The sequence below is a fragment of the Dendrobates tinctorius genome, unplaced genomic scaffold, assembly GCF_039654945.1.
Source record: "Dendrobates tinctorius isolate UK_male_01 unplaced genomic scaffold, ASM3965494v1 ptg000102l, whole genome shotgun sequence".
Classification (NCBI taxonomy): domain Eukaryota; kingdom Metazoa; phylum Chordata; class Amphibia; order Anura; family Dendrobatidae; genus Dendrobates; species Dendrobates tinctorius.
Window position 1 is genome coordinate 24,123,684 of NW_027361770.1, and position 26,302 is coordinate 24,149,985.

The 26,302-nt window shown below is 42.8% G+C and overlaps 1 long non-coding RNA gene across 1 annotated transcript; it reads right to left on the reverse strand.

Annotated features, from left to right (window-relative positions):
• Positions 1–791: 791 nt before the first annotated feature.
• On the reverse strand, positions 792–25,873 carry LOC141099817 (uncharacterized). The gene is made up of 3 exons (XR_012234533.1): positions 25,740–25,873; positions 1,784–2,181; positions 792–1,677 (listed from the first exon to the last, which is right to left on the reverse strand). It is a non-coding gene; the product is annotated as an uncharacterized lncRNA (long non-coding RNA).
• Positions 25,874–26,302: the final 429 nt, after the last annotated feature.

Below are 26,302 nucleotides of genomic sequence, written 5' to 3' on the forward strand. Positions count from 1 at the left end.
ACCCCGCCTCCACATGTGGAGTCATCCACTTTATCTCGCATAATGGGATTCTCCTGCGTCTCTCCGTGACATTGGTGCAGGCTCGCCTTTCGGTAATTGAAGCCCATAATATAAGCTCCCTACAAGTTGGAAAGGATACTTGGGTGTTAAAAGGATGGTGTGTTTCCCTAGCCGGTGGTGCCACAGGATCCGGGTGGGTTTTCAGCACCTCATCAGAGCAAACAGAGGTATCCCAAAACCGTAAATGTTAAACAGCAAGCATGTACCTTTAGTTAGATGTTGCAACAGAATTAGCCTGGATAACTTTTACTATTCCCTCAACAGAAATCTCTACCTTACAAGACCTGCTGGCATCACACAGGCGGTTGATGGTAGCTGTGCACCAACATGGAGTGATGCTGGAGAGGTATGTGGTGGCCCAACAGCAGGGTGGCAGCCAATAAGAATTTTTTTTTGCTATTTTTTGTCTATTTTGTTAATTTTTTCAAAATATATATTTCTAGTTTATATCCGCTGCTGTCTCAACTTATTTGAAAACCTTAAAAAAAACACAAAAAAACCTTCAAATATACATTTAAATAAAAATTAAAAAAAAAATTAAAAAAATATTAAAATAAACTTATAAAAACACACCCATTATATCTGGGCACCTGTAGCGGGAGTACTGCCCTGATGGTGGCCATGACCTGACCTCCACCCAGCCCATTACCCCGCCTTAGTAGGCCAGCTAGTAACTGTATGCAGAATTTAGTAAAGCAGGCCACAAGTTTGAAGCAAAATAACATTTTTATTACAGTCAAAAATATGAAAACAATAAAATAAACACAACATGTCATAAGTAATCACTAAACAAAAGAAAGCATCACTCGAACTACATTTGTTGATAATACGAGACTGAATCGTTAAATTGTTGCCTGGGCGGAGTAAAAAATTGGGAAGCCTGAGGTATCATGGGATACTGTGGGGGCCCAAGGTTCAGGTTTTCAGAGGCTCAATCCCCCTCCTCAGTGTGCTGTCAATAAGGCTCTTGCATATGTGTCCATGAGTACTGTGAACATGGATTTCGCTGGAACACAGCAGACGTGTCAGTCAGTTTCCCCGCTGCTGCTTTATTTAATGCCTCAAATATTACCCTTTCAGCATGCATCCTTTGGGTTTCATCCAGCGTACGAAGTCTGTCATCCACAAACGGTGCAAAGCCGCTAATGGCGGGTTTGCTTTGCGGATTTAAAATTTTCTTTGCCAAATCGAGGAAATCAGGTGAAGACGAGGTGGTGGCCTTTCTTTTGCGACATGATAATGAGAGTCACTGAGGTATAGTAGAAGGTGCAGCTTCTTTACTAGCCTCCCCAGTATTTATTGCCATACTGGCGATGTCATCACTGCCACATATTGGTGTTGACAAAGCTTCGCAATGCTCCTGCATGAACAGAAAATGCATGTTAAAGCAAAAAACAAAACTTATTGTACATCATACAGCAACACCCAAATAGAGTAATGCGTTTGCATTGGATATCATGTACAGCAGTCACAAGCATACAGGTGCACTGGAAAGAAATGTGAGGGCAGGACTAGTACTACAGAATATGAAATAGCATTCAACGGTATGAAAACTGAGTGGGCCGAAACAAGTAAAGGAGTGTACTTAGCTGCACTGGATGGGATAACTTTTGTAATCTGCAAAATTAATCATGTAAAACCGGAGTTACTAATTTCTGTTCAACTATGCCATGTACATACTAAGTTTAAATGCTATTTAGAGGGATGCAAATAAGGTACTTACATCTCCAACAGGGGAGTTAGGCCGAATCTCTGGCTCTTCTTCCTCAGGCATGGTACCTCTTGGTCATGTGTGAAGGCCATCAAGTCGTAATACCATAACTTGGGCACATACACTTCTTCTGTACCGGCACCAGACTTCATGGACTTCTCGACCTTATTAATCTCGACCTTATTAAGTTCTTTTTATAGACTGTGCGTAGGCCATGAATTTTTTTATTCACCACAGTCTCATCCACAGTGTCGCTGGGATTGTGCTGCTTGAAGAGGGCAACTAGTTTATCATAAGCCTTCTTTTTTATATTTATTGCTGTAGTCAGCAGATTTTATCTTCCAAAGGTAGGACAGGGAACGATACAATTCGATCAATTCCCGAATGAATTCCTGGCTATTGGAGGACAACTGAAAAAAATAAAAGCAAACAGTGAGAACGGAACAATACATGTAACATTTTAGAAAACTCAAAATCCACATTTGAAATGCACTAGTGTTTGTTGGGCGGGGCAGCAAAATATAAAAATGGCTGCCCATGCCAAAGCATATGTACATAGATAGAAGCCAAGCAGCCCTCCATTTGCTTGCAAGTGTAAAAGCATAACCACAATGTAGAATAGAGTTATGATTGCTAGGGGAGGGAGGTGCCGGACAACGGCCATTTCACAATTACTCGCTTCTACGGGTCCAGGTGGAAGCGAGTAATCGCGAAATGGCCGTTGTCCGGCACCTCCCTCCCCTAGCATTCCTCTAATGTCCTGCATGTCCACACATCTATTGATGGAATTTATGTGAAATAAAGACACACAGTTTTTCAGCTATATCGGTGAGTGCTGCATATTTCTTCTTTTTTCGCTTCACATTGAAATATTCATGTTTTTTCATGCAAGCACCTCCATTTTTTGACTGAATGATATGCCGCAATACTTCAGATAAATAGCTCCATCTGGTAATGTGGTGATTTGTGTGCCCTAGTATGCCATTCATCTGTTTGCTCTTTACTAGAGTTATGATTGCATATAACTGATAGCTGACGTATAAGTAATGAAAACACTACAAAGATCCTACAATAGCAGGGGCGGGCAGGAAGGAAAACTAAAATTGCTGCCCATGTCAAAGCGTATGTACACAGATAGAAGCCAAGCAGCCCTCCTTTTGCTTGCAAGTGTAAAAGCATGACCACAATAAGAAACAGAAACTCGAGCACAGAACACATGATAAATGGCAAATTCCTAGTCTTCACTACCTAGGATTGGGTAAATACCCTATGGAGCTCCTCCTAACTAAGAAACACACGAAAAAAGCAATGGAGCCTAAAATCCATAATGAAGAGTCTGCATAATCTCATAAAGTATGAAAAATCTTTTTAATTCTATAAGTACACATAAACAGACTACAATTATTTAATCCATGAAAGAACCAAAACAGAGATGAGATGGTATAAATCAAGGTGCACCAGTTAATAAAGCATACTGTTACATAGCCTCACAGCACCGGCAAAGAATCCCCACCCTAAGGTATAAGTACATCATGGTAAGTTCATATCCTATATAATACCAGTGCCATTTTGAACATACCAACTAAAGAACGGGAGGAATAAATAGGGGGGGGGGAAGGACCATACTATACTTCATCCCTGCCAAAATAATTCCATTTTATAGCTCATAACAAGGTATCAGCTCCCATCAGGCATTTCTGCTGCTGAAACTGCCCACGGTGTAAAAAAAGTAAAAGGGATAGAAGAGATGTAATGGTCAATTACCTGTGCTGGAGTCCATGGATGAGTATGCGCCCCATGAGCATTTCGTGGTCGCTTCTTTGGGGGGAAGGGAAACCAGATGTACAGAGTGTCTCTTTCATACCTCTTAAATACCCGATCAAACCGCACCATTGGTGGCGCATGTTAAAGCGACTCACATGGGGACACTAGAGGAAAACCGTATATTACAATCCACAGTGTTCAGGAACAAGGGATGGAAGCGCTACTACGTTGTCTTCTATGACGAGGTCGCCCAATCAGAGAATGATAGCTCAGTAGTGGCCACCATTCAGAGCTGAGGGGGCGTTGAAAAGAAAAAGCAAAATCACGCCTGCATTGCTACTACATTGTTATAGCTCAGTAGTGGCCACCAATCGGAGCAGAGGGGGATGGAAAGGCAATGCTGAAACACGCCTATCGAGGTCTGAGTCATCACAATAGCTTCTTGTGACAAGATCCCAACAACCGCCGAGGTCGTTATACAGATCGCCGTATCGTTGCTGCGTCGTTGTGTAGATCTGCCTGTTTGACAGCTTACTAGCGACCATGTAACGACGTACCAGCGATCCTTACCAGGTCGTATCATTGTCAGGATCGCTGGAGTGTCGCTATGTGTAACGGGACCCTAAGATTTGATTTCCTCAAATGATTTTAAGCTGCAAAACATTCTATCAGTGTGGTCCGTTTTTTTTTTCCGTGGACCCATTGATTTTCATGACAGAGTGTGATCCAAACATTAGATGCAAGTCGTACATGCAGCCATTTTTTCTTTGTACTGACTCTGAAGAAGCATTCCGACATGTGCGCGGCTGCAATGAATGACATTAATCCAGGTGCGATCCGATGCTTAATTAGATCACACTCAGACCGAAAATACAGTCATCTGCAGGAGCCATAATAAAGTAAACGTTAAACTAGCCCCCAAGGAAATTGTCAGTTTACTGCAAACCAATATTATATGGCAACAGTCTGTGCAGAGATATAAAACCATCCTTCTGACATTTTATCTATGAAAGACACAACTAAAACACTTTTATTTGGTGTGAAATATCTCAGAAGCCATTAAAACTTACACCAAGGAAAATTGTTTTACTCGCAGGTTAAATGCTGATAAGGTCTTCTAGGTCACTTGGGTGTAGCAAGGTTCGCAGCTGTCTGAAGTAACCATTTGTTCTTGTGAGTTGTATTCTTGAACACTGCTCCTCACTGCTCTGATAAAATCTAAATCTTATGAGGTAAAGAGTCAATCTGAAACCTCAAAGGCATTTCCCATAAATCTGATAAATTACAGCCCAGGTGCGGTAACAATTTGTCAAGATTGTAAATACGAAGAGTTTAACCAAGCTGTCACAATGAAGAAAGTGAGAGTCTGTCTGAGAGACTCTACCTGCAAATCACACCTGGACTATATTACCTCTTGCAAGCTTGGGCCAAATTTACAGTCTTTTAACAGTTACAAGCAATTATGATTGTGTAACTACTCAAGTCATTAGCAAGTCCATGCAAGACGGCATTTCTTCTCCAACAACATAACTATAGATAGTTGTCTATCATTTCATATTAATTTATTTGGGAAGCCAGAGTGAAAGCAGTATAAATTATTTTCATGAGCTTTGTCTGAACAGAAATTATACTCCTTTCTAAGCGCTCAGGCTTTTTGTACAGTGAGTGCTAACAGATATATCATTCTATCTACTGACTAATATAGATTGCATACAATACCTGTAGCTCAATAGTTCTGTAAACTTTCGAGTACATTCCCATGAAACCAGTGAAGACAGTACTGGGGATCTGGTTATGACAAAGTGCTGATGTGCTGCACATTTCACCCATTGCATCGTATGGGCATTATTTATGGAAATGCTGTGAATTTCAAATCCCCAATATCAATTTAGGTTTTGCATTTAGTCTGCAGAGAGTGAGGGAGATTGTGAGAATCTTATGCACAATGCTGCTGTAATATGCTGCATGCATCCACTTAGTATTTGCCATGTGTGAATATACCCTATGAAGAGGACTGTTAATTAAAGTCATTGCTATAATGGTGTTTTGAAGCAGATTATTCAGCCATGGACATTTTATGCTAATGATGCGCAAGTGCAATGTGGATAGATGTTGCACTTGGCTCCTCCTGTCAGTCCTGATATTATCCCTGCTCTGCCTCCCTCAGGTCTATGACTTCCTTTGACCGAAATCTCATACAGGGACCATCATTGCCAAGGACTGTTCAGCTATTCCTTAAATGTGTTATATCTAGCTATGTTATAAAGTAAAAATCAATTGATTAACAGAAGCAAAAAAAAGTAACTCCACAAGTAAAGTATTTCATTGCTGCTCTTTTCTAGCATTCTATTAAATTAACACCCTTTTGCCTTCAGAACTGCCTCAATTCTTCGTGGCAGAGATTCAACAAGGTGCTGGAAGCATTCCTCAGAGATTTTGGACCATATTGACATGATGGCATCACACAGTTGGCGCAGATTTGTCGGCTGCACATCCCTGATGCGAATCTCCCGTTCCACCACATCCCAAAGATGCTCTATTGGATTGAGATCTGGTGACTGAGGAGGCCATTTGAGTACAGTGAACTCATTGTCATGTTCAAGAAACCAATCTGAGATGATTCGAGCTTTATGACATGGCGCATTATCCTGCTGAAAGTAGCCATCAGATGTTGGGTACATTGTGGTCATAAAGGGATGGACATGGTCAGCAACAATACTCAGGTAGGCTGTGGCGTTGCAACGATGCTCAATTGGTACCAAGGGGCCCAAAGAGTGCCAAGAAAAAATTACCCACACCATGACACCACCACCACCAGCCTGAACCGTTGATACAAGGCAGGATGGATCCATGCTTTCATGTTGTTTACGCCAAATTGTGACCCTACCATCCGAATGTCGCAGCAGAAATCGAGACTCATCAGACCAGGCAACGTTTTTCCAATCTTCTACTGTCCAATTTCGATGAGCTTGTGCAAATTGTAGCCTCAGTTTCCTGTTCTTAGCTGAGAGGAGTGGTACCCGGTGTGGTCTTCTGCTGCTGTAGCCCATCTGCCTCAAAGTTCGACGCACTGTGCGTTCAGAGATGCTCTTCTGCCTACCTTGGTTGTAACGGGTGGCAATTTGAGTCACTGTTGCCTTTCTATCAGCTCGAACCAGTCTGCCCATTCTCCTCTGACCTCTGGCATCAACAAGGCATTTCCGGCCACAGAACTGCCGCTCACTGGATTTTTTTTCTTTTTCGGACCATTCTCTGTAAACCCTAGAGATGGTTGTGCGTGAAAATCCCAGTAGATCAGCAGTTTCTGAAATACTCAGACCAGCCCTTCTGGCACCAACAATCATGCCACGTTCAAAGGCACTCAAATCACCTTTCTTCCCCATACTGATGCTCGGTTTGAACTGCAGGAGATTGTCTTGACCATGTCTACATGCCTAAATGCACTGAGTTGCCGCCATGTGATTGGCTGATTAGAAATTAAGTCTTAACACACAGTTGGACAGGTGTACCTAATAAAGTGGCCAGTGAGTGTATATCACATAAGATCAGTTGTTTGCAGCTCCTGCAGCAGCCGGATGTGAACACTGTACAGATTGTGAACACCACAGCTTCATACACAGTATAGTGGCATTTCTTATGGCGCCGCATCTCAGATTCTATTGACGTGACTAGGTGCTAAGCTGCTGCATCCATGAATTGCCAGTGTTATACCATCTACACAAACTCTGTGAGCTTAAAATAGCTGTTACTTTGAGGATTGCCATTATTCCTCTCAGTAGCCTTCGGCTTTCAGTTAAAGAGTCACGTAGTGAGCGGTGACTGTAATATGCCCCAGGACTGAAAGCCATCTGAGCCTGGCAGCCACGCTTTCAGTGTGGTGGCTGCACTGCTTTAGAATGCTGTTAACCTGAATACTTACCCAATATCTGCAGGCTAATAGCATTTTTTTAATGCATAACAGGGTCCCTTTAAGCTCACCACCTACTGTAAACAGTAAAAGAGTTTAGCTTTAGTACTTTTACATGAGGAAAAAATGTTTCTTTTTTACTTTTACAATATCATAATTATATGAGAACTTTGTTTAAGGGAGGGTTGCAGTTTGTGATGGAGTATATTTTAGAGGACAAGTTGGAACAATCTTTTGGGGTTGATAAAAGAGCATAATTCTCAACACTTTAGTATATATATATATATATATATATATATATATACACACACACACACTATATATATATACATATATATATATATATATTAGTATACTAATGCCTGGTATGTGTGTAATAGAGTGAATGGGAATTGCATAAAGAGTGACTTCTGGTGGTGAAGGGTATTCAGGATTGGTTAATGCTGTAAAGAGAGACTGTGTGATGTTGTCATCTCTTGTTAAAATAGCAACACAGCCACATTGTCACCTGATGGGTGCCTCTAAGGTTTGTGACCATTCCAGGTGTAAAACCACAACGCCAGGCACTAATATATGCATGTCAGCAACAGGGCTGTGATGCCCTAAAGCAAAATGGCAGTTCTGAATAGTATGTCTAGTGAGCATGTTCAGGCACTCTGCAATGATCAGCTATGCAGTGATGAGTCACATGTTGGACCTGGGTGGTAACAAACAACACTGACCACAGCGAGTAGCCAGCAGTGATGGAGAGCTGCAAGGATATAAGTAAAGTATATTAACTTTTTTTCTCTATATAAGCCTTAGTGTGACGCCTCTGGCAATACGTCCAAGAGTGGACCCCCTGGATCGCGGATCCGGAGCCCCTGGGCCGAGCGCACCTGGTGAAGACCGACCCCTGTACAGGGATCGTTAGGGGCAGGACCACAGGGGGCGGAACCGCGACAGCCGGAGCCAGCAGGGACGACTCGGAGGACTGGCAGACAGAGCAGGAGTAGCGGGGAGGAAGGCAGAAGGTGATGGCAGGAAGACTACAGGAAAGGTACAGGGAGGACCACGGAAGGAGACAGGCTGACGGACAAGGACCAGGAACAGGGCAGACAACGGAGCAACAAGGATAGGCAGGGAACACTGAAAAAGGTGAGGCCGATGGGTGCTGCGAGTCACAAACAATCATCAGGCGCCCTCAGAATGGAGCGGGCGCCTGATATATGCGGAGACCGGAAGTGCGCCCTACAGACCCTCCCCTAGCGACGCCCCCTGCCAACAGAGGCCGGAGGAACGCGCGCGCGCGGCCTAAGGCCGGCGCGGTTACCCGCAGCAGAGCGGCAAGCAGCGCGGAAGGACGCGCGAGCAGGGGGAGGCAGGTGAGAGGAAGCTGCGGCTGGCACCGCCGCTAAAGGGGCATCGGCGGGTACGGCCGCCGATGTCACAGTACCCCCTCCCATATGCCCTCTCCTTCTGAGGCTGGTCAGAAATCTTTTCATGATAAGGGGGGCATCGACATTTTCTCGGGGCTCCCAGGACCTCTCCTCTGGGCCAAAACCCTTCCAGTCGATAAGAAAAAGAGTCTTACCCTTGACCCTTTTCATAGCCAGAATGTCCTTTACTTCAAAGACATTATTAGAACAAATTGGCGAGGGAGAAGACATGGAGGTTGGTTGGAACCGATTCAAGACCACAGGTTTGAGGAGCGAGATATGGAAGGCGTTAGGGACCCGGAGTGACGCCGGCAACCTCAATTTGTAGGCTACCTTGTTAATGCGCCCAAGTATTTCAAAAGGCCCGATGTACCGAGGACTTAATTTGTAAGCAGGGGCCTTCAGGCGGATATGTTTGGTAGAAAGCCAGACTTTGTCCCCAGGCTGGTACGGGGGTAGATCCCTTCGTCTTTTGTCCGCGTGTCTCTTAATTCGGACGTTGGCCAGCTCGAGCGCCTCTCTGGTCTCCTTCCAAATTTGTGAAAACTCCTTGGCGAGAGTGTCTGCTGCAGGAACTCCGGATGATGCGGAAAAGGGCAATGGAACCCCAGGATTTAGCCCAGTTACCACAAAGAACGGTGTCTTGGACGTTGATTCGCTGGAATGATTATTATGAGCGAATTCCGCCCAAGGAAGAAGAGAGACCCAATTATCTTGATGGGCGTTAGAAAAGTGGCGTAGGTAGGTGGTCAGAATTTGGTTAATCCGTTCCACTTGGCCGTTGGTTTGAGGATGATACGCTGAGGAGAAGTCGAGAGACGTGCCCAGGAGCCGACAGAGGGCCCTCCAGAATCGGGAAGTAAACTGGACCCCACGATCGGTCACGATTCGCAGAGGGAGACCATGTAGCCGGAACACGTGGTGGATAAAGATTTCGGCCAACTTTGGAGCAGATGGCAGTCCGACCAGGGGAATAAAATGGGCCATTTTGGAAAAGCGGTCAGCGACGACCAAGATGGTAGTGCATCCTGCAGAGCGGGGCAGATCAGTCACGAAGTCCATGGCGATTTGCTGCCAAGGAGCCTCTGGCACAGGCAACGGATGAAGGAGGCCGGAGGGCAGAGTCCTTGGAATCTTGTTCTGAGCACAAGTCCTGCAGGAGGCTACAAAGTCCTTTGCATCCTGGTGGAGAGAGGGCCACCAGTAATACCGGGACAGAAGCAAAAGAGTCTTCTTAATCCCAACGTGCCCAGCAACCTTGGAAGAATGACCCCAGCGCAGTACTTCCAGACGTTTGTTTGGAGGAACGAAGGTCTTGCCAGGCGGGGGGTCAGAGAACCTCACGGGAGCCACGGAGATAACTTTAGCCGGCTCGATGATATAAGATGGGTCCTCCTCCTTCTCTGGTGGCTGCAAAGACCTGGAAAGCGCGTCAGCTTTGATGTTCTTACTGCCGGGCCGGAAATGGAGCTTAAACTCAAAACGGGAAAAATACAGAGCCCACCTGGCTTGTCTGGAGTTGAGTCTCTGGGCAGATTGCAAGTAGGCCAGGTTTTTGTGGTCCGTGAAGATAGTAAAGGGGTGCACTGCCCCCTCGAGCAGATATCGCCATTCCTCCAGCGCCATCTTAATGGCCAATAATTCCCGGTCCCCAATGGAGTAGTTGCACTCCGCGGGAGAAAAGGATTTGGAGAAGAACCCGCAGGGGACAAGACGTCCAGATGGAGCCTGTTGGGAGAGAACTGCCCCAGCTCCAGTGGAGGAGGCGTCAACTTCCAGGATGAAGGGCCTACTAGCCACTGGACGGTGTAAGATCGGAGCAGAGGCAAACGAGCGCTTCAGGGTCAGAAAGGCGTCCTCGGCTTCAGAAGGCCAGACGTTAGGCTTCGTCCCCTTACGGGTCAGGATCGTAATGGGCTTGGTGACTGTAGAGAAGTGGGGTACAAACTGCCGGTAATAATTAGCGAAGCCGAGGAAACGCTGGATGGCCTTTATGCCAACTGGACGAGGCCACTGGAGTACCGCGGACAGCTTCTCCGGATCCATCCTAAGACCGGACTCCGTGATGATATACCCCAAGAAGGGTAAGGCTGTTTGCTCAAAAAGGCACTTCTCGATCTTGGCGTAAAGACGATTTTCTCGAAGGCGCTGCAGGACCATGCGTACACTTCTCCGATGGGAGGAGAGGTCGGTCGAGAAAACGAGGATATCGTCCAAATACACCACCACGCAGGAATAGAGTAGGTCCCGGAACACCTCATTTACGAATTCCTGAAACACCGCTGGAGCATTGCAGAGACCGAACGGCATGACCAAGTATTCATAATGGCCGTCCCGGGTATTGAAGGCCGTCTTCCACTCGTCCCCCGCTCGGATTCGGACTAAGTTGTAAGCTCCCCGCAGATCCAACTTCGTGAAGATTCTGGCCCCCCTCAGCCGGTCGAAGAGTTCAGGAATCAGCGGGAGCGGGTACCGGTTTTTAACCGTGATGTTGTTCAGGCCCCGGTAATCAATACAAGGTCGCAGGGACCCATCTTTCTTCCGGACGAAGAAGAAGCCTGCGCCCGCAGGGGACGAGGACTTCCGGATGAACCCCTTGGCCAGATTTTCCTGTATATATTCCGACATAGCCGAGGTCTCTGCTGGGGACAAAGGATAAGTTCTCCCTCTGGGAGGAGTGGCACCAGGAACTAGGTCGATAGGGCAGTCATAGGAGCGATGAGGGGGTAAGGAATCCGCCTCCTTCTTGCTAAACACGTCGGCAAACGTGTGATAGGGTGCGGGTAGGCCCGGGAGGTCGGCAGGCTTCAAGCATGGACGGGGACGCGTGAGAGCCCGTAGGCAGTGCTCCTGGCAGGAGTGCCCCCAACGGAGAACTTCCCCAGAGCGCCAGTCAATCACAGGCTCGTGCCGTCTGAGCCAGGGAAGCCCTAGGAGAACAGCATGGGCTAGTTGTGGCAAGACATAGAAGGCAATCTTCTCGAGGTGGAGAGCTCCGATTTGAAGGTCTACTTCGGCGGTAACCATGGTGATGAGTCCGGGTAAAGGTTTACCGTCAACGGAGGAAATAGCGCGAGGGTTCTTCAATACCAACACCGGAATCTGGAGTTTATCAACCTCCTCCTGGCGGATGAAATTACCGGCAGCACCCGAGTCCACATACGCCTCCACAGATCCACGCCCCCGACCTGTAATTAGCAAAGCAGAAAGGGTAAGGGGAAGAGAGGAATTTTGATCACCTAGGGGGTCCTCTCTTACCTGACCTAGGTGGAGGCATTTCCCGATCTCTCTGGCTTCTCCGGACAAGTACGCACAAAATGGTTGGCACCCCCACAGTACAGGCAGAGACCCTTGGTCATCCTCTCCCTGCGGCGTTGCTCGGACAGCCTGACACGATCGACCTGCATAGGCTCAGGAGCGGTGCTAACGGGAGATACCGGGAAACGGGGGACAGGGGCCTGATACAGCCTAAAGGACCTCCTCTCTCCGACTGCCTCTCGAGCGCGCTCCTGAAAGCGGAGGTCTATGCGAGTGGCTAGCGAAATAAGGTCCTCCAGAGTGGTGGGAGTGTCACGCCCGGCAAGCTCATCCTTGATCTTACTGGAGAGGCCTCTCCAAAAGGCTCCTACCAGAGCCTCATTGTTCCACCCCAACTCAGAAGCGAGGGTCCGGAAGCGGATGGCATATTGCCCCACTGTGAGGGAACCCTGGCGGAGGTTAAAAAGGGCCTCAGTGGAGGACGCTAAGCGACCCGGTTCATCGAATACCTTGCGAAAGGTTTCTAAGAAGGTCTGTATGCTTAACACGACGGGATCATCTCTCTCCCATAAGGGGTTTACCCAGGACAGGGCCTCACCCTCGAGATGGGACACAACGAACGCCACCTTGGCGCGGTCAGTGGGGTACTGAAGGGGGGCAAGCTCAAAATGTAGCCTGCATTGATTTAAAAAGCCCCGGCATAACTTGGGATCTCCACTGTACCTGGGGGGTTTGCCCAGACGGGGAGCCGGGGTAGAGGCTACATCCGGGGAGGAAGTTGCAGCGGCAGCAGAGGATTGCAGGGCCTGTAATCGGTCATCCACGGATGCCATGTAACCCAAGATGTGGGATTGGGCGTCGCGCTGCTGCGCGAGCTCCTGCTGAAGGCTGACTAAGAGGGGAGCGTGTCCGGGGTCAGAGGTCTGCAGGGCGGACAACCGGGTGTCCATAGACTTCATAAAGGACATTATCCGGCTCTGATTTTCACGAAGGAAAAGTAATTCCTTTTGTGTGGTGGCAGCGGCACCGGCGGGATCCATGGCCTGATGATACTGTGACGCCTCTGGCAATACGTCCAAGAGTGGACCCCCTGGATCGCGGATCCGGAGCCCCTGGGCCGAGCGCACCTGGTGAAGACCGACCCCTGTACAGGGATCGTTAGGGGCAGGACCACAGGGGGCGGAACCGCGACAGCCGGAGCCAGCAGGGACGACTCGGAGGACTGGCAGACAGAGCAGGAGTAGCGGGGAGGAAGGCAGAAGGTGATGGCAGGAAGACTACAGGAAAGGTACAGGGAGGACCACGGAAGGAGACAGGCTGACGGACAAGGACCAGGAACAGGGCAGACAACGGAGCAACAAGGATAGGCAGGGAACACTGAAAAAGGTGAGGCCGATGGGTGCTGCGAGTCACAAACAATCATCAGGCGCCCTCAGAATGGAGCGGGCGCCTGATATATGCGGAGACCGGAAGTGCGCCCTACAGACCCTCCCCTAGCGACGCCCCCTGCCAACAGAGGCCGGAGGAACGCGCGCGCGCGGCCTAAGGCCGGCGCGGTTACCCGCAGCAGAGCGGCAAGCAGCGCGGAAGGACGCGCGAGCAGGGGGAGGCAGGTGAGAGGAAGCTGCGGCTGGCACCGCCGCTAAAGGGGCATCGGCGGGTACGGCCGCCGATGTCACACTTAGTACCCTCATAGGTTGTGTCATGATCAGTTTTATAGGCAAGTTGAGTCTTTTTAAAGCAATGTATATGCACTGTTGCACTTTGTAGTCTAGATTTTTGGTCCTATGCACATATGTTTAACGGAGCACTTGTATATGTTACTGTTGTGAGCTCATTTTCTTGTTCACCTTTGATGTCCGATGAACTCCCTCTGCTGGTGAAAGGAGGTGGTGAAACTGATTTGGATGGGAGAGACCTGTCACCTGAACAGGTGGATTGCGATTGGACATCAGGAATCTCTGAGTGGATATAAGGCAGCCAATGCCCTGTAGGGTTGCTGGTGATTTCTCTGCTCTGAGCTCTGGTCTCCAGTTCAGTTCCTGTCTTCTAAAGCTAAGTTTTGCTCTGTTATTGTTCCATGAGATTTTGTCTGATTTGCTTAGTTTTGTGTTCAGCTGCCCCAGCTGGGGCTTTGCTGAATTTCCATTTTTGTCCCTGATCGGTTTAATCTCTTTTGCTCTGTCTTTAGAATATATTGGAGTGCTGATATAGGGATTTTCAAGTCTAGTGACTTCAAGGCCGTTTTTCCTATCAGACGTGTTGAAACATTTTTTGGTAGGGTTTTTGTGAATTGCAGCCAGCATCTTTTCTGTCCTGTCCTATCTAGTTAGTTGGGCCCCATCATTTGCTCTGCCTGTCTTTCTGTCTGTGTTTGTGTTTTCATCTGTTTTCACCGACAATATATGTTGGGGGCTGTCTATTGCTTTGGGGTCTGCTCTGGGGCAGTTTAGATTTCCCCTTTCTTTAGGCTTATGTAGTTCAGCTACTGTTTTTGTTGTGAATAGGTTCAGGGGTCTGCTATCCGCTAGCTACCAACATCTCCGGTTTTCTGGACTTAGCTTGCATTTTTGTTTTTTCCTCCTCCAGTGACTCATTCATAACATGTTACTATGACAATGGCCATTTTGAATATGTAAAACGGATTAATTACTGAAATGTTATACACATGTGTTACTACTATTTAAGTTTGTACTGACTATGAGCACATTGCTTGACAAAGACGGGTCACCGTTGAAACGTTGCCACCTGAGGATCAGTAAAGTATCCATTGTTTTCACATTTAATTTGAGTGCTGCCTATTTTTTTTTCCATTTCTTAATTTGGCTGTTTGGACGCTGCTGAATAGGTTTTGCACCTACTATATTATTTTGATAGTGCTGCCCTTTTTTCTTGAGATATATATATATATATATTGTAGGGTTTTACTCACTTGGCCGCTGGTTGAGGTAAGCACAGGAAGCGGTTTTCATAAAAGTGTCCATGGAGTTTATTGGAACCATAAACCTGCTTTAGTTCAGTAAACAAAATATGGCCTTCTGTAGCACAAGACAGGAAAACAAGCAGTTCATATAGCACAGTGCTTCCGTCCGCTCATGTCAGTGTCTCAGCAGAACACACACTGGAAGCCTGCATACCTCCAGTCACAGACTTTAGAGCAAGCAAAAACAATGCTTAAATGTCCTTAGCAGGGCTCTGCTCCGCCAGACCTGTGAGCACACAGGCTGGGGGTAATGTCCAGCATGCAGGCTTGGTCTGGAGCCACACACAGGAGGGCGTTTCCTTCCCAAGACACAGACCATGTGCCAAACAACAGCTTCCATTATGTAGGCTGTAACCACACCCACATGTGAAGTATATGGGTAGCCAGACGCGCCCATCTCATAGCTACCCACAACCCAGACAGAGGTGCATTATACAACATCCTAGTGCTTATGTTCACTAAAGAAAAATACTCCAGGTTACATCACAGGGAGCAGCCATCCCTGTGACACACACATATATATATAATACATTATAAAATAACCACAAATTATTTGTTTTTCATAAGAAAGGAACTGCAGAGTGTCAGGTATAGGCAGCTATCCTGAAAGTCAGTGTATGATCCATTAGGGTATGTGCACACAACGTCATTTTTCAGGCACACACACTGCAAAACTCACAGGAAAAAGTACTAAATAAAGTCTGAAAAGCATGAGCGTATGCATTGCAATGTGGAAGGATGCTTCCAGACAAGATGCCGGGAAAAATATTCCAACCTACAATAAATCATCTTCGTCTTCCCAAAAAAAACTTGTTGGGTCTAAAAGACATCACATGATGTAGAAATAAATAAAGTGCCCTCACTTTTATTAACATTAGATTCACAGAAAGCAATTTACATTCCGCAACTAGGTCATAATTTGTCTTTATACTTAAAGTGATCCAAGCCTTATACACAACACCCACATCCAAAGTGTTTGAAAATAACATAACAGACACCTTCCTTATGCCTAATGGAACTAGACATGGCAGCCCCCTGTTCTCATTAATATTTGTTCTTATCTTAGAACCTTTTGCTCAAAAAATGTGATCTGACCATCCTGTCGAACATATCAATTTGGATAACAGAATTCATAAACTCAACTTGAGCAAGCATTTTATAACAATTTTTTAAGGCTCCTTCTACAAAGTTCTACAAATCTCTAATATTAAGCTCCAGCCTTGACTTGTTTCGGTGTCAAATATTAAAATCAGAATTTCCTTACCAATGGTAAACAACATTAATCACATACTTAGATATTCAAATTATCAATCTTTTATCATTATTAGCCATAGAAAACATGTTTCTTATTTACAGTACAATGCAAAAAATTTTCCAATTCTCTCAAAAATAGATCCCAGCTGTTTCTCGAAAATAGATTCTACAAGATTAGGTAGAGATGAGTAATACAAAATGCTTCTCCTTTGTAATATATACAGTAGGGGAAATAAGTATTTGATCCCTTGCTGATTTTTAAGTTTTCCCACTGACAAAGACTTGAAAAGTCTATAATTTTAAGGGTAGGTTAATTTTATCATTGAGAGATAAAATATAAAAAATAAATTCCAGAAAATCACATTGTATAAATTATATAAATTTATTTGCATTTTGCAGTGAGAAATGAGTATTTGATCCCTACCAACCATTAAGAGTTCTGGTTCAAAAAGACCAGTTAGACGCTCCTAATCAACTCATTACCTGCATTAAAGATGGCTTTCTTACATGTCACCTTTATAAAAGTCTCCTGACCACAGACTCAAATAATCAGTGAGACTCTACCCTTTACAACATGGACAAGACCAAAGAGCTTTATAAGGATGTCAGGGACAAATCATAGACCTGCACAAAGCTGGAATGGGCTGCAAAAAAGTAAGATGCTGAGTGAGAAGGAGACAACTGCTGGTGCAATAGTAAGAAAATGGAAAAAATGCAAAATACAAAATCGACATCGATCTGGGGCACCATGCAGAATCTCACCTCGTGGGGTATCCTTGATCATGAGGAAGGTGAACGATCAGCCTAAGACTACTCAGGGGGACTTGTTAATGATCTCAAGGCAGCTGGGACCACAGTCACCAAGAAAACTATTGGTAACACATTATGCCATAAAGGTTTAAAATCCTGCGATGCCCGCAAGGTCCCCCTGCTTAAGAAGGCATACGAAGTTTGCCAATGAACATCTGGAAGATTCTGTGAGTAGGTTCTGTGGTCAGATGAGACAAAAATTGAGTACTTTGGCATTAAGTTAAGTCGCAGTGTTTGGAGGAAGAGAAATGCTGCCTATGACCCAAATAACACTGTCCCCACTGTCAAGCATGGAGGTTGAAACATTATGTTTTGGGGTGTTTCTCTTCTAAAGGCACAGGACTAATTCACTGCATCAATGGGAGAATGTATGGAGCCATGAACCGTAAAATCCTGAGTGACAACCTCTTTCCCTCTGCCAGGACTTTAAAAGTGGGTCGTGGCTGGGTCTTCCAGCAAGACAATGGCTCAAAACATACTGCCAAGGCAACAAAGTAGTGGCTGAAAAAGAAGCACATTATGGTCATGGAGTGACCTAGCCAGTCTCCAAACCTTAATCCCATAGAAAACTTATAGAGGGAGTTGAAGCTTCGAGTTGCCAAGCGACAGCCTCAAAATCTTGATTTAGAGATGGTCCACTCCTCTTTGCAGATCAAAATTCCTCCTGAGGTGCACAAATCTCATCAACTACAAAAAAACATCTGACTGCTGTGCTTGCCAACAAGGGTTTTGCCATCAAGTATTAAGTCTTGTTTGCCAGAGGGATCAAATACTTATTTCTCACTGCAAAATGCAAATAAATTTATATAATTTATACAATGTGATTTTCTGTATTTTATTTTTGATATTCTATCTCTCAATGTTAAAATTAACCTACCCTTAAAATTATAGACTTTTCATGTCTTTGTCAGGGGGCAAACTTACAAAATCAGCAAGAGATTAAATACTTATTTCCCCCACTGTATATATGCAAATATTCTAATTTTTTGTGAGAAGCACCTGTATGTATACTGTACAGTGATAAAATAAAGGGTAATAATGTTTTGTACTTTTGAGCTTCAGGCTCCATATGTCACCATGCTCTATTGCTTTGACAGTGAGATTACCATGATTTTATAGACAATCATATTGGCTATGTCATACATAAATTTAGCTTCCAATTATTTAGCATGTTGTTAGTTATGCAGATTCTTTACAAGTCACTGCATTGTCACTGTTTTGCTCCTGGTGGTGGAAAAATCTTTTTTTTCCTGTCAAATACAAAATGCAACCTGTTCACACCTTCCCTACTAGCTCAGTGTGTAATTACATTGATTCCCAAGCAAAAGGTCACTGGTTTGAATCAAGAAGCAGCTATGAACAAGATTTCCCAAGAAAAGAGAAACAATATCATCCAACTATTCAATAACGGTCTCTTGGCCAAGAAAGTTGCCAAACTACATCATGTGTGTGAGTGCCATGACAGTTGGAAGTATGCCCAAAGAAGTCCGCCCATCCATTTATAAGCCAAGAAGTGGATGTCCAGGCAAAATATCAGAGTCAACAAATTGGCTCATCACAAGGTCTATAAGTTCATGTCAAACACAGCAGTAGAGGTAGCTTGTATGCTTTGTAATAGTGAGATGACAGACGTCCATGCAAGCATGGTGTGACACACGTTACACAAGTCTGGATTGGTGGCTCGAGGAAAGGTGAAGAAGCTTCGACTTTAATATCATCATAAGAAGCGTCGACTCAAGTTTGCAAGAAAGTACGAGAAGTGAACAGTAAAAGAATGGAAACAGGTGATTTGGACCAGGCTCTGATGGTTGCAAATAATTCTGGATGAAACAAGGGAAAAAGGGGTTTATAGATCAAGAAATAGAAGGAACTGACAAGCCTGATTTTATGGGGTTGTCTGACAGTTAAATAAATTGGATACTTCACCAGGTTTGATGGTGGTCTCAGTGCTGAGCTATAAGTAAGCTATAAGTTACTTTGTAGACTACAACATCTGTAAGAAATTTGTATGTTCTCCCCATGTTTGCATGGGTTTCCTCCGGGTACTCCGAAGGAATGTAGGATGATAATGTATGTAAAGCGCTGCAGAATATGTTAGCGTTATATAAAAATAAAGATTATTATTAAGATTATTTATACTAGAGTACTATGGGTATGGAAACGACAACATAGTGTTCCAGCAAGTCAACAACCAGAAGCATACTTCGAGATTGGCAAAGAAATGATTCAATGACAATGAAGTAGAGGTGCTGGATTGACCCACAGAGTGTCCAGACCTCAACCCAATTAAACACTTGTGGGTAGAGTGGAAGAAAAATTGAAGAAAAAGTTGAAGAAAAATCTGTATTCATAAACAAGATGACTATTGTGCACAATCTTTGGGAATGTTTAGTAGAGGCCTGGGATCAGATTTGAGAAAAGACATGTTTGAATCTGATCGAGAGCATGTCTAGAAGGATAAAGCAGTGTTGAAAGCCAAAAGGTGGATTTATAAAATACTAACAAAATAATAATTTAAATTTAGATTTTTGTAAGCAAAGCAGTAACAATGCAATGTCATGACAAGATTCTGCATAACTAATCATGTGCTAAATAGTTACAAGTTAAATTTTATGTTTGAGATAGCCACAATGATTGTCTATAAAATGATGACAATCTCACATTTAAAGGAGTACTGAATGGTGAGATATGGAGCCTGAAAGTCAAAAGTACAAAACATTGTTACCATTTTGCTCTTCACTGTAAATCAGCTCTATGTCAATCACACAGAGCCTTCCTCTTCCACAGTAGAGCGATTCAGCAATCTACAACATTACTTTATTTAAAATATATTCACAAGTTTAGAAGTTATTTGACTCGTAATAATCCAATTTCTATAAAGAGAGGTTGTGAATAGGGTTAATCTAACTCATGGAAGTTCAAGTTCTTCGTGTTTGACCGAACTTTTGTCCAAAGTTTGGTTCGGATACCAAAATTGTACTTGAACTTGAACCTGAACCCGAACTCCCAAAATGTAAAACAGACTTCCAGGAAGAGACCGTGTTCACACTTTAAAGTTTGGGATTGCTCATATTTAGTTGCAAAACATTCTTTCTGATACTGCTATATACAACCTCTTAACAACAAAATACTTTATCAACTTTCCAATAAAGATACTGCATTCCCAAAACACCTAATATTCTCAGCTGATAGGAAGGTTGAAACAAGCCTTTCTCCACTGATTAATTGAACTTAGCACTCAGACAGGCTTACTCGTCTCACTTTGCTATTCTCACCAAGAAGTCAAAGAAGTCCATTACAAAACAATTTCAAGATGGTATTTTCTACCACTTGAACTTAGGGGAATATTTCCATCTCAATCAAAGAAGTTTTGGAGAGATTGAGGCCATAAAAGTTCAGTACTCTATAATATATTTTGGTTATTGTCTTCACTATTTTGGACAGAACTCTCAAGCATCATATCCAAGATTATTAATTCCCCCATTTTCTCTCCTGAAACTGCTTTACTATGCATAAATTTGAACACTTTATAGACCAAATTCCGCTTTGCCACCTCTCATATCTTTTTAGTAAAAACCATTATAATCTCCAAATGGCACATGCCATCTATTTCACTGGTTTCTGATTTATTAATCAAGACTTCACTACACCTAAATTATGAAATAACTTGTGCAGTCAGGAATAATACCTTATCAGATTTCAGTTCTAGGTGGAACCGTTGGTCCTCATTATCCCACCTAAGAAAACACATTAACCCTTTCGCGCCTGAGCCTGTTTTTGCCTTCGTGACCAGGCCAATTTTTTCAATTCTGACCAGTGTCACTTTATGAGGCCATAACTCTAGAACGCTTCAACGGATCCTGCTGATTCTGACATTGTTTTCTCATGACATATTGTACTTCAGGATAGTGGTAAAATTTCTTAGATATGAACTGCGCTTATATGTTAAAAAAATCGAAATTTGGCAAAAATTTTGAAAATTTTGCAATTTTCAAACTTTTAATTTTTATGCCCTTAAATCAGAGAGTGATATCGCACAAAATAGTTAATAAATAACATTTCCCACATGTCTACTTTACATCTGCACAATTTTGGAAACATAATTTTTTTTTTTTTGGAAGTTATAAGGGTTAAAAGTTGACCAGCGATTTCTCATTTTTACAACAAAATTTACAACACCATTTTTTTTAGGGACCACCTCACATTTGAAGTGAGTTTGGGGGGTCAATATGACAGAAAATACCCAAAAGTGACACCATTCTAAAAACTGCACCTCTCAATGTACTCAAAACCACATTCAAGAAGTTTATTAACCCTTCAGGTGCTTCACATGAATGAATGGAATGTGGAAGGAAAAAATAAACATTTAACTTTTTTTCACAAACATTTTACTTCAGAACCATTTTTTTTATTTTCACAAGTGTAAAAACAGAAAATGAACCACAAAATTTTTTGTGCAATTTCTCCCAAATACGCCGATACCCCGTATGTGGGGCTAAACCACTGTTTGAGCACACGGCAGAGCTCAGAAAGGAAGGAGTGACGTTTGACTTTTTCAATGCAGAATTGGCTGGAATTGAGATAGGACGCCATGTCGCATTTGGAGAGCCCCTAATGTGCCTAAACAGTGGAAACCCCCACAAGTGACCCCATTTTGGAAACTAGACCCCTTAAAGAACTTATCTAGATGTGTGGTGAGCACTTTGAACCCCCAAGTGCTTCACAGAAGTTTATAACGTAGAGCCATGAAAATAAAAAATCATTTTTGTTCCACAAACATGATCTTTTAGCCCCCAATTTTTTATTTTCACAAGGGTAACAGGAGAAATTGGACCCCAAAAGTTGTTGTCCAATTTGTCCTGCGTACACTGGTACCCCATATGTGGAAGAAAACTACTGTTTGGGCACACGGTGGGGATCGGAAGGGAAGTAGTGACGTTTTGGAATGCAGACTTTGATGGAATGGTCTGCGGGTGTCATGTCGCGTTTGCAGAGCCCCTGATGTGCCTAAACAGTGGAAATCCTCCACAAGTGACCCCTTTTTGGAAACTAGACCCCCCCAAGGAACTTATCTAGATGTGTGGTGAGCACTTTGAACCCCCAAGTGTTTCACTAAAGTTTATAATGTAGAGCCGTGAAAATAAAAAAATCATTTTTTTTCCACAAAAATGATCTTTTAGCTCCTAATTTTTATTTTCACAAGGGTAACAGGAGAAATTGGACCCTAAGAGTTGTTGTCCAATTTGTCCTGAGTACGCTGGTACCCCACATGTGGGGGGGGACCACTGTTTGGGCACACGGTGGAGCTCGGAAGGGAAGTAGTGACGTTCTGGAATGCAGACTTTGATGGAATGGTCTGCGGGCATCATATTGCATTTACAGAGCCCCTGATGTACCTAAACAGTGGAAACCCCCAATTCGAATTCCAACCCTAACCCCAGCACACCCCTAACCCTAGCCCTAACCCTAGCCCTAACCCAGCCCTAACCCTAGCCCTAACCCTAACCCTAACCCTAGCCCTAACCCTAACCCTAACCCTAGCCCTAACCCTAACCCTAACCCTAACCCTAACCCTAGCCCTAGCCCTAACCCTAGACATAGCCCTAGCCTGCCTACCTGCTTTTTTTTTCTTTACTTTTTTTTTTATTTTTGTGTTTTTTATTTTTTGTATTTTTGACTCATAGTAACGCCCCTTCTCCTCTGATCTCACACTGGCAGATGATCAGAGGAGAAGCAGGGTTACTATGTGACAAGAGCCAACGTTTATCTACTGTGGGCGGTCGGGAAGAGGTTAATCCATAAATTTCTGGGTCTATGCTATTGAGATATTTTTACAAATTTTATCTCTAGTTATCTTTGCCCACCTATTTTCCTCTTCCCCCTAACCACCCAATTTTACTCTGCAAAATTCAGTGACGTTTTAGCAATATTGCTAGCGATATCGCTATGTGTAAAACCCCTTAAAAGACATTTTGTGCATATGTCTTTAAAAGGGCTTTAAATGGCTTAGAATTTTGGACAAACCTCCCTCAGTGCACAGCAGGGTGATGGTTGACTGGATTAGTTTGCTTTAAGACTCCCTATAACAGCTCATTCTCCATAAGGACAGCTACAGTAATATTCATTGTGACTTATGACCGGTAGCATCCAAATACTTCAACATAAATACGGAGTCATGTTTGAAGACTTTTAAAGGATCGGACACTAATTTACAAGGCCGCTGCCGATTCATGGTACTAGACATTATTCTTTAATTTACAGAAGAGCTCAATTGTATTTATTTTATATTATATGCTGAGTAGATGCCACAGATCAATACAATCTATGCATCAGTATTTATATTACTGCAACCTAAATAATGAATTTACAGTATCATCATAAAACATCTTGTGTGAATGTTAAAAAAATAAATAAAAAACCTTGATGTGGTAGAAAAGAATCTTGAAATTTTCTGTATAGTTTTCTTTTATTTAACATTAAATTATATTGTCAACTGCATTATCATTCTTACACTATTTGTATTTGTTTGCATTTGCCAGTAAGCATATGTAAGAAAAAAACTATATCTTGCTTTAGTTGCTTCATATCTGGTAGAAATATACTTATTTTCTTAATCATTGTCAAAACAGGTTTCTAAATGCACATTACTTTGTCTATACGTGGAATGTTTTACACTATTGAATAGAGATTTATTTTATTTACTAACAAGGATTAGTTGTGTTTCCCCAGGCATATTACCCTAGAAACAAAATCACGCCCGGAAACTTTGTTAGTCTTTTAGGATCACAGTACATACTTGCCGTAATGATAGGGTACAGAAAAACGACAATGATAACATAGGGGTGACAAGCTCATCAATGAGCTGTAAATGTTCTCAAACAAAAGAGAATAGGTCGTAAACTAAATGCATAATAGTAATAGACGATAAATGATTAGGAATACAATTTAAATTACGAAAGTACGGTAAATTTTATTGCTATCATGAATTTATCCATTTATCATGGCTAAATCTGGACCAATAAGTACAGAAATAATCTACAAAGCATTATACACACACAATTTTATGCTGGAATTTAGTGGTATTTATGCAATGCATACATATGTAGGTGATGGCATAGAAAACCATTATATAAGCCAACGGGAAACAGCACACATGTGGCAATACATTTGTTGCAACATATGCTGGTATAGTATTAGCGATATGCCGGCTAAAATGACATTTGATTTGATACACGTTTGCCTATTACCCAATAGTTATATCAAATGTTATAAGGGTATTGTATTCTAACGTCTCTATTGTGTTAAATATTTTACATCCTCTATCTGGTAGAAGTTGAAATATTCAATCTACAAAAATTTCTAGTCGCACGTGCACACACTATATTCTCAGAACCTTCGACACCTTATTTGTCTGTCATTCTGAAAATGCATTGTGTAAATGTTTTTTCTATTGTTCTGTCAAAATGAGCATCAATTATATGAACAGAAACACAGGTGAAGACACTTCAGTGACACTTGAGATCTGTCACAAGTATTTACAATTCTTGTAGCGACTTTAAATGATTTTACACCTAAACTGTTATCCAAATACAATAAAACCTGGGGCAAATTTGTAAAGCAATAGTAATAAATCTGTCAAGTCCCATGCAGATTTGTCCAGTAGCCTAATTTGTCCAGCAATAAATCCTCAATTGGGTGAGAGCTATAAAAATACCAGGTGGAAAGTTAATGATAACACTTCTTCTTTCCACCACACCTACACTGTGTATTTTCCTTTGAAAGTTGAGTTTTTAATTAAAGGGTCTTTGAAGATTTAAAGACTTAATTCATATGATTTTTCATATCACAAGAAGGGAGACATATAGGTTACCGGTCTCTTACTAGACTGTAAGGAACAACTTATTCTTAAGATGTCCAAAATCTTAACTTGCACATTTACAGAAATGTGTAAACACTACAATAATAATGGATAGATTAGAAACTATTGATAATTTTTTCCCTTTTTCAATAAAAGCTTTGTGTTCAGCCTGTTGGAGCACGTTCTTCTCAAATTTACAACTATAGATCAAATAATATGTCAAAAACAGTATTTCTAATGAAAACCTTTGGAAGGGTTAGCATTAAATGGTGAGACTGTAGTTTCAAGTGTTATGCATGGTCTGATAGACCACAGAGGTTGTGGACATTTAGGTTGGAACAGTTGAAAATGGCCTTTTTCATATCAGATTGTCAGAAATCTATGCACTGTATGTATCGAACAGATGTAGCATCCAAATAAATGGAATAGAAAAGAAAAGTCTTGCTAAATGCCAGCAACAAAAGTATTGGGCATAATCAGGGTAAAATAATGTATCGTATGTATTTTCATTTATATAACAAATTGTATGTTTACTTATGGAAAAGTGAGATACAATACATCTAAAAACATTTTTTAACATGATTAGTGAAGAATAATTTTACAAAATAAGCAAAAATTGTGCTCATTAAATATCAAAATTGCTATCTGTCACAAAAACATGATTATTTTTGTAAGCTAAAATCTATGCCTTATGTAGGTTTTACATCAGCACCCACCTGCACCACAGCCACAAATCCTTAATAACATGTGCAAATAACAGCATGAAAAAGGAATCCAGGAGACTAAGATGAGGGCAATAGTCATACTAGGGATTTACTGTCTTAAAAACAGGCAAAAATGTGTTTGTCTTGCTGTGAAATCTGGCTATTTGTGTGGTTTTGCATTATTATTACATTATATACATTTCATAACATTAGGTTTCATTCCAAAATACAAATTTCTTGGAAAAGTGAACTAAGCAATTGAAGAGGACCTGAAGCTAAGGCAGAGTTGGCTGTACTTGTACATGAGCGGTTCTGCCCAAGGCATTGTCAGTGAAAACACCCTAGCTTATACTGGGTTACTCAACACCTCTGTCCTATTATAAATTATACTTATAGGAAAAGTTAATTAATAGGACCACACAGTTGTTGAAATGATAACATAATAAACTATGTAGCTTATATTAACATAATCTCATTTTAATATTCCCTTGGTAAGAGTTGCCGTTTTACAGAGCATTATGCCACATCAGCAAACAGTAGGATATGTCTTACTTAGAAAAAAGTATCTACTAGGG